This window comes from Anoplophora glabripennis, unplaced genomic scaffold, assembly GCF_000390285.2.
Source record: "Anoplophora glabripennis isolate ALB-LARVAE unplaced genomic scaffold, Agla_2.0 scaffold1405, whole genome shotgun sequence".
Taxonomy (NCBI): domain Eukaryota; kingdom Metazoa; phylum Arthropoda; class Insecta; order Coleoptera; family Cerambycidae; genus Anoplophora; species Anoplophora glabripennis.
The window spans coordinates 20,646-28,862 of NW_019417478.1; positions in this window are offsets into that span (position 1 = coordinate 20,646).

The window sequence follows — 8,217 nt, forward strand, 5'->3', positions numbered from 1 at the left end:
CTTTGAAAAACTGCTATTAATTAAAGCTAACAATGTCTTTAAAAATGTCTGAAATATACTTTATATTTAATAAATTTACGAACATTTTGCATAAAATTTTATTTGAAATATTTATTTTCAAATTTGGATTTTAAATTAAAATTGTGCCATACATTTTGTATTTTCATGTTAAATACATTTTTAAAACCATTTTACCCACCACTGCCTAAGCAGAACACATTCAATCAATGTTCACGCGCCGCCACTGACTATTGCAATACCTAGTACAGAGCAAGTAATAAATTAAAAAGAAGAACTAAAAATGTTATGTCTAAATAGATTTAATACAAAAATATGTACATACTTATTTGATATATTAAAACTGTTAAATATGTAATACAATAATTCAGATAAATATCATGTATTGTATTCTTGCTGTTCTATTATCACCATTGGCAAAGACTAATCCCGTAAAGAATAGCTACTACAAAGAGACCATTTTGTTTCCAAATTTTACTTGAGAAGAAGATTGTTTGACTGCATTTGATAAAATTAATAATTTTTTTATTTTGATGAATTACTTGAATACCTTTAAAATGGAGTTGAAAATACTAGAGCTAATAATAATATAGTACATGTTTATTAAAAAATACTTAGTAAAATGGACAAATATTTTTTTACATAGAGAAACAATTATAATGGATCTAGTTAATGACACTGTCGTTAAAAATATATATGGTAAACGGCCGCGCCAATGTGCAATGAAAGTTTTTTAAAGGTTAAGTTGGACAGTTAAACATCTTCTAAATGAACGGACGGTGTTTTCTTTGTCTCTTTGAACTTCGTTATTATATGCATTAATAAGTGATTGTTTTTGGAAACGTTATGACCGTGATGTAGATCAGAGTGTGCAGAGTGTCATGCAGAAATTCGTATTTGGATTACAGTGAATTTTAAGAACAAAATTGACTTTGTTTTGCATATTGATCGTTTAAATGGAATCCGAATAGTATTGATAAAAACCGTCAACTGATAAATAAGAATAGTAAAAACAAATATCGTTTAGTGCGGGTGTTTGTACTTAATATTATCGTCAATATGATTAGTAACTCAGTTGGCGGTTTATCTTGTAAAAAATGCAAGTCAAAGCTGGTTAGCGGAAGGAAATGCATAATTTGCGGATGTTATTTTCATACCAGTTGTGCTACATTGAGTAATGTAAAAATATTGGATGACAACAACATCAACTGCTGTAGAAAATCTACTGATGGTTTTTCTGAAAGTGATACTGCATTTTTTGATGCTATGGATGAAATTGGTGGTTCAGAAAAAAAGTTAATATAAACATATTTAATTATATCATTAAACAAAAAGATATAATAATTGAGGGACTCCAAGGTAAAATAAAACTTCTTAATCAACATATTGAAATTTTAACTACAATCAACATACATTTCGATAAAAGTGACAAACAAGCTCCGAATTCAAGTATTATTAATGTAAAGGAAGGTAAGATAGCCTGTCGAACCTGAATAGCAACAAATATTTTGAATGGTAAGAAAAAGAATATCTCACGACAGGATGTATCATCCGCCGTTGCCCAGGCTGAAGCCAAGGTTAAATTAGACAGCTATATTAATTTAGCTAAAAATGAAGCACTAACAACGGGCATTGATGATCGGTGGACTGATGTAGTAAAAAGAAGACGCAAGAGGCAGGTCATTATTGGAAGTAACAAGGAATCGGCGAATGTAGGGGTACCAAGTTATGCGGAGTTGCATGTTTATCGAATCAAGCCCTATACTACAGCTGACGAACTGACAGATGTTATGAAGACTTATTTTCCTGAGGTGAAATGCGAATCCTTAAACTCGAAGCATCCTAATTTGTATTCCTCTTTTAATGTCACGTTATTAGCTACTAATTTTAAGAGAGGGATGGACTCGAGTTTATGGCCTTATGGGGCATGTATTAGCCGTTTTTTTATCCAAACACAAAGCCAACACCCCACTAAGTCTAAGTGATTTAGTATTCAGTCCTAAGATATGCTGACGACTTTTCAATGGTTTTATCGTCAAGGGATTCAGAAGCATTGAGTAGTAGAACCGCAGAGGCAGTGGGCACAGTCTCACAGTACTTTAACAGTATCGATTTGTTTTTTAATTTGGACAAGACTGATATTTTAAGAATACATAATTATCAAATAACTATGGAAGATCTACATATTAATGTAAATAATAAAATTGTGACTAATGCACATGACGATGTACGTTTTCTAGGTATTTATTTGGATGAATTCCTGAACTTTAAATTACATTGTGATAAAGTTATTTCGAAAATGAATTCTCTGAAGATTCTTTTCTTAAATTTGCGAACAGTGCTGAACCTTTCCCAGCTTGTACACGTTTACTATGCCCAAGTAGATTCAAAACTTAGATACAGAATTTGTTTATGGGGCAATTCGACCAATTCAGTTAGTGTTTTTATTGCTAAAAAAGAATCATCCATTGCATGTTAAAAATTTCAGACAGAGTCATGTAGACAATATTTTAAGGAATTAAACATTTTACCCCTTCCCTGTTTGTTTATATACGAATTATGTGTTTATGTATATAGAAATAAGAAAAGCATTAACATTAACAAAGATAAGTACAGTTATAACACGAGACATGCTGGTGATCTTATAGTGCCGTTTGCCAAACTAAAACTAGTCCTTAATGCTCCTTGTTGCTTGGGTCCAAAATGTTTTAATCGTTTACCAAACGATATTAAATACTGTTTGTCTGTAAATATTTTTAAACGAAAGTTAAAGCTATATTTACTTGTGTGTCGGAGTTTTTAAATTTTTAAATTGAATTTTTTAATTTTTTTTATGTTAGATTAAGTGTGTGACGAATCCTATACATGTATACTGTCTTAATGGAAAATAAATCATTATTATTATTATTATTATTACTATTATTGTTATTGTTATTGTTATTGTTAGTGTTAGTGTTAGTATTAGTGTTAGTGTTAGTGTTAGTGTTAGTGTTGTTGTTGTTGTTGTTGTTGTTAATGTTGGTGTTGGTGTTGGTGTTATTGTTATTGTTATGGTTATTCTTATTATCATTATCATTATCATTATTGTTACGGGCTTATTTTTTTCTGACTATTTTATTTAAATTCGTATTAGTCCCTATTAAAAAGTAATCATATAAACCACAATGGATTTGCAATCCCTCATCCACAAATGAAAACTTTAAATTAGGGTATTTAAGTATTGTCTATTTTAAACAAATATTATGGTATGGTTTAACTTGTATTTTTCCAGAAATATTTCAATTTGTTCATTAAATTATCGTCGGTAGGTAAATATAAAGTTCCCTGTCGATATACGGCCGAACGGACTTTTTCTTTCCATTTTTCTTGGTCTCAGACATTTCTTACTTTCTCCTGTGCTCTTGGTCGCGAGAGAATTGTCGACTTAGCAGCGTGTGTTCTCGTTACGATAAATATCGCTTTTGCGGATCTTGCTGCATTTCGTGGGCAAACATTTGTTTTGTTAGTTCTGGTGAATCCAAACCGTTGTTGGTTGGATTTGTGCCCATAAAACCCGACATAAGGTACCATTCACGAGGCCGCCCTACAACAAAGGTAAAACTTTAAATATTCTTCACTAATTTACTGTATCTCTACCCCACCGGGAAACCTACTTAGACATGCTTGTTTCTTTTTTTTAGGCCTCGTCTTCGTAGTCGTCCTCGTACTACGAGTACTCGTAATCGTTGTTTGATTGTGCACGAAGCACCTTCTGGTATTATCTCTTTTTGCCTGCCCTGACAGACAGGATTATTACGGGGCACTGATTGATTTTGTTAATGAAACCCTTGGCTTGATTTTTCACTTATTTAATGACTTATAATAAGTTCTCACAAGGTGTCTTAACACTACTCTAACCTAAACTCTTCTGTCTGTGTGTGTATAGGGCTTATGTACCAACACCCTCGCTTTCGTCCCGTATCTCAAAACAATGAAGAGGGGGGTTGGACGGAACCTTATGGCGCGTGGCGGAACATGCCGCCCCCCTTGAAAGGTTCCCTTTCAATAAAGGAGATGAAGCCACGTACTTAATTTGAGTTTAATGGTAGCACGCAAACCCTCCCTAGTGCACGTTTCACTATACCACTAGGTGTCTTGACACTCACTACCCTCACTATGTTGTCATGCCCTGGATGGATCGCTGTTATACTGCCCTTGGGCCACTGTTGTGGTGGTGTATTATCTTCCTTGAGAAGAACTAATGATCCTATTAGGGAAGAGACATTTGATTGGAACTTCCATTTGGACCTCTGCTGCAGGTTATGCAAATATTCATTTTCCCATCTCTTCCAGAAGTGTTGAGTCATTCGGAGAAGGTGATGATAACGCGCAACGGGAGTGAGTCGTTCATTTTCGACATTAGGTTCTGGTACTGAATTGAGCGGCTCCCCAATTATGAAGTGGCCTGGAGTCAAGGCCTCAAGGTCTTCGGGATCACTGGATAGAGGGGTTAAGGGTCTTGAATTCAGAACCGCTTCGATTTGAGTTAAGAGAGTATAGAACTCTTCATAAGTTAAATGAATATTATTCAAAATGCGTTTCAGGTGATGTTTGACTGCTTTAACAGCTGCCTCCCAGAGACCTCCAAAGTTTGGAGAACGTGCTGGAATGTAATGCCACTGAATTTTCTGATCGCGCAAATAATTTTGAATTTGGTCTTTCTGAATTATGTGATAAAACTCTAACAACTCACGATTTGCTCGCGTAAAATTGGAGGCATTGTCCGAGTAAATATGACTACATAAGCCACGTCTTGCTACGAATCGTTTTAAGGCATTTAAAAACATAGATGTAGTTAGTTCTGTCACCAACTCTAGATGAGTTGCCTTGCTTGTCATGCATACAAATACGCAGATGTAAGCCTTTATTATCTTACGATTGCGAGTTTTTCCGTCCTTTATATAAACTGGACCTGCGTAGTCTACAGCGCAACTAGAAAAGATGCGATTTGGAGTGACGCGACTGGTAGGTAATTCGCCCATCTGAGGGATAATAGTGCGAGGTTTGGCTTTAAAGCAAGGAATACACTTATGTATAACCGACCTTACCTCGGATACACCATTTAATGGCCAGTAAGTTTGTCGAACGCAGGATAACGTTGTCCGTATTCCCACATGTAAATTGCGAATGTGGAAATCTCGAATTATTAGACGCGTGAATGGATGTGTACTTGGTAATAAGATTGGATGTCGTTGATTGAATGAAAGTTTTGAATTTTTTAATCTACCGCCCACACGAATTATAGAATTGTTATCTAAAAAGGGATTGAGTGAATTTAACCTGCTATTTGGCTTAACTGAATTATTTTTGCGCAAAGCGTGAATATCATCAGAAAAGGCCTGAATTTGTGCTAATTTTACAAGAACATGTGTACTGTTTACAAGTTCTTGATATGTGAGCGAACCTGTTGTTCTCAAATCTTTAGCTAATCTGCAGTTTTTCGAGAATCTTTGACAATAGGCTACCACCGCAAGTAGTTTTGATAATGTTGAATACCTTTCAAATATGTTAAAATCGTGTGTACTTATTAATGAGACGGTTGCTTGTTTACGTCTATATTCTGGTAAATTTGACTGAATTCCATGTTTTGCATAATTTGAGATATGTGTATTATTTGGCCAATCATTTTCAGCTTCCAGCAAATATTTCGGTCCATGCCACCATAATTCGCAATTAATAATTTCTCGAAAATTTAAACCGCGTGAAATAAGATCGGCAGGATTATTGCTCGAAGTAACATGATGCCAATTGTCAATTTGAGTAATTTGTTGAATTTGTGAAATTCTGTTACAAACGAACGTTTGCCAGCTGCGAGGATCAGCTGATAACCAGGAGAGAACTATAGCTGAGTCCGTCCAATAAAATATTTGATTAATGGACATATCTAATGCCGCTATTACCTTATTGGTTAATTGTGCAAGAAGTAATGCACCGCATAGTTCGAGACGAGGTAGAGAAATTGATCTAATCGGGGCAACCCGTGATTTGGCGCAAATTAATCTTACTTGTATATCACCCCTTGAGTTAACGCTTCTTATGTATAAACATGTACCGTACCCCTTCTCACTTGCATCCGAAAAACCGTGAAGCTGTGTATTTGTTGAATTTGGAAGCATTATATGTCGAGGTATCGGTATGGTGTTGACTTCAGCAAGTTGTTTATAAAATCGTTGCCATGATGTATGCAAATCAACTGGAATTGATTCATCCCAATCTAATTGTAACTGCCATAATTGTTGCATTATTAATTTTGCTTGCATTACAACAGGACCTAAAAGTCCCAACGGATAAAAAATTTGGGCAATACACGATAATATCGCTCTCTTAGTAAGATGTTCAGGATTGATCGATTTTGTTTGTGAATTGTACACGAACTGGTCTAATGTTGGGTTCCATAATATACCTAACGCTTTTGTGCTTTGATTGTCCGTTATTATGTAATTTTCGCACCCTAAATTGCGTGCATCTGCATTATTTAAAATGCTGTGCATTAACTCTTTACTATTAGAATTAAATTTTCTCAGTTCGAAACCTGCTTGGCTTAGAATCTTTGTTAAATTGCGTTGAATGTTGAGTAAAGTTAAATGATTTGTGCTACCCGTTATCAAGTCATCTACGTAAAAATCATTCATGATTATTTTGCTTTCATCTGGAAATCTCTCAATGTTATCAATGCCTAATTGTTTAATGCAACGTGTTGACAAAAAGGAGGCTGAGGCGGTCCCATATGTCACCGTGTTTAATTGAAAATAGTCTAAATCATAATTTGGATCTTCACGCCATGCGATTAATTGTAAATTTCGCTGTGTCGGGTCGATTAATACTTGGCGGTACATTTTTGCTATGTCACCTACCAATACAATATTGTGTTTACGAAATCTGATTAGAATAGAAAATAAATCTTGTTGAATATTCGGACCTATCTTCAAGGTATCATTCAATGAAATGCCCGTGCTAGTTTTCGCAGACGCGTCGAATACTACTCGGAGCTTTGTTGTTAAACTGCCTGATTTTTCTACGCCATGATGTGGCAGAAAATAGTGAGTTGAGGATATGTCTCTGTGATTTATTTTTGTCATATGACCTAACGCTTGGTATTCTGACATAAAATTACAATATTGCCCTTTTAATTCGGGATTGCGAATTAATTTCCGTTCAACTGACAGAAATCTCTTAGTAGCTACTTGAAGTGATTCACCTAAGTTGACATAATTATCGCGTAACGGCAGTTTGACTACAAAGCGGCCTGACGTGTCACGATAAGTGTTTTCCGAAAAATGTTTCTCGCATTCCATCTCCTCACGTGAATATTCAATCTGAGGATAAGCTTCTTCGATGTTCCAAAAACGTTCAATTTGATCATGAATATCTGATTTTATTGCAAGGAAACATGCTTGATCTAAATTGTGTTGATATGATGATTCATTAAACATCCGTCCTGAAATGATCCATCCTAATTTAGTTTTATGTAGGATTGGTTGATCGTGACCTAATTTTATTTGTCCAACACACAATAGATCGAAAAATATACTAGCTCCTAATAACATGTCTACATTTGAAGATTTGTTAAATTCAGAATCGGCCAACTTTATTGAGCTGGGAATGTTTAATTCAGATATATCAAATGATTGCTGAGGTGTGAGACCCGTGATGTTGTCAATGATTAAGAAAGGTAATTTGACACTGTAATTATTATACAACGATTTAATTTTAATGTATGTCTGACTTGTAATGTTTGTTCGTGTTTGACTTATTCCTAAAACAGGAACATTTGTTTTTGATACCTTCAGCCCGAGTCGGGAGGCAAGTTCTCGTGTTACAAAATTCGATTGTGATCCATTATCGAGAAGTACGCGACATTTAATTAATTGTTTGTTTGAATCGTATGCATTTATTATGGCCGTGGATAATATTACTAAGGAATTTATTTGGCTGCACTTGGCATTTAAACTACAATGCGTAATAGATTCATTGTTTGTTGTGATTTGATTATATGGTTGAGAGTTGTTTGAAGCATTACCGATGCGAGAGTCTGAATTATGATTGCTAGAATTACTGACAGCTTGTATGTTGCGAGAAGTGGTAGGTCTGTCTTGGGATTCTAATGTACTGGAAGTCGACGAATGAAGGAGCGAATTGTGGCGTTTTTGACATATTTTA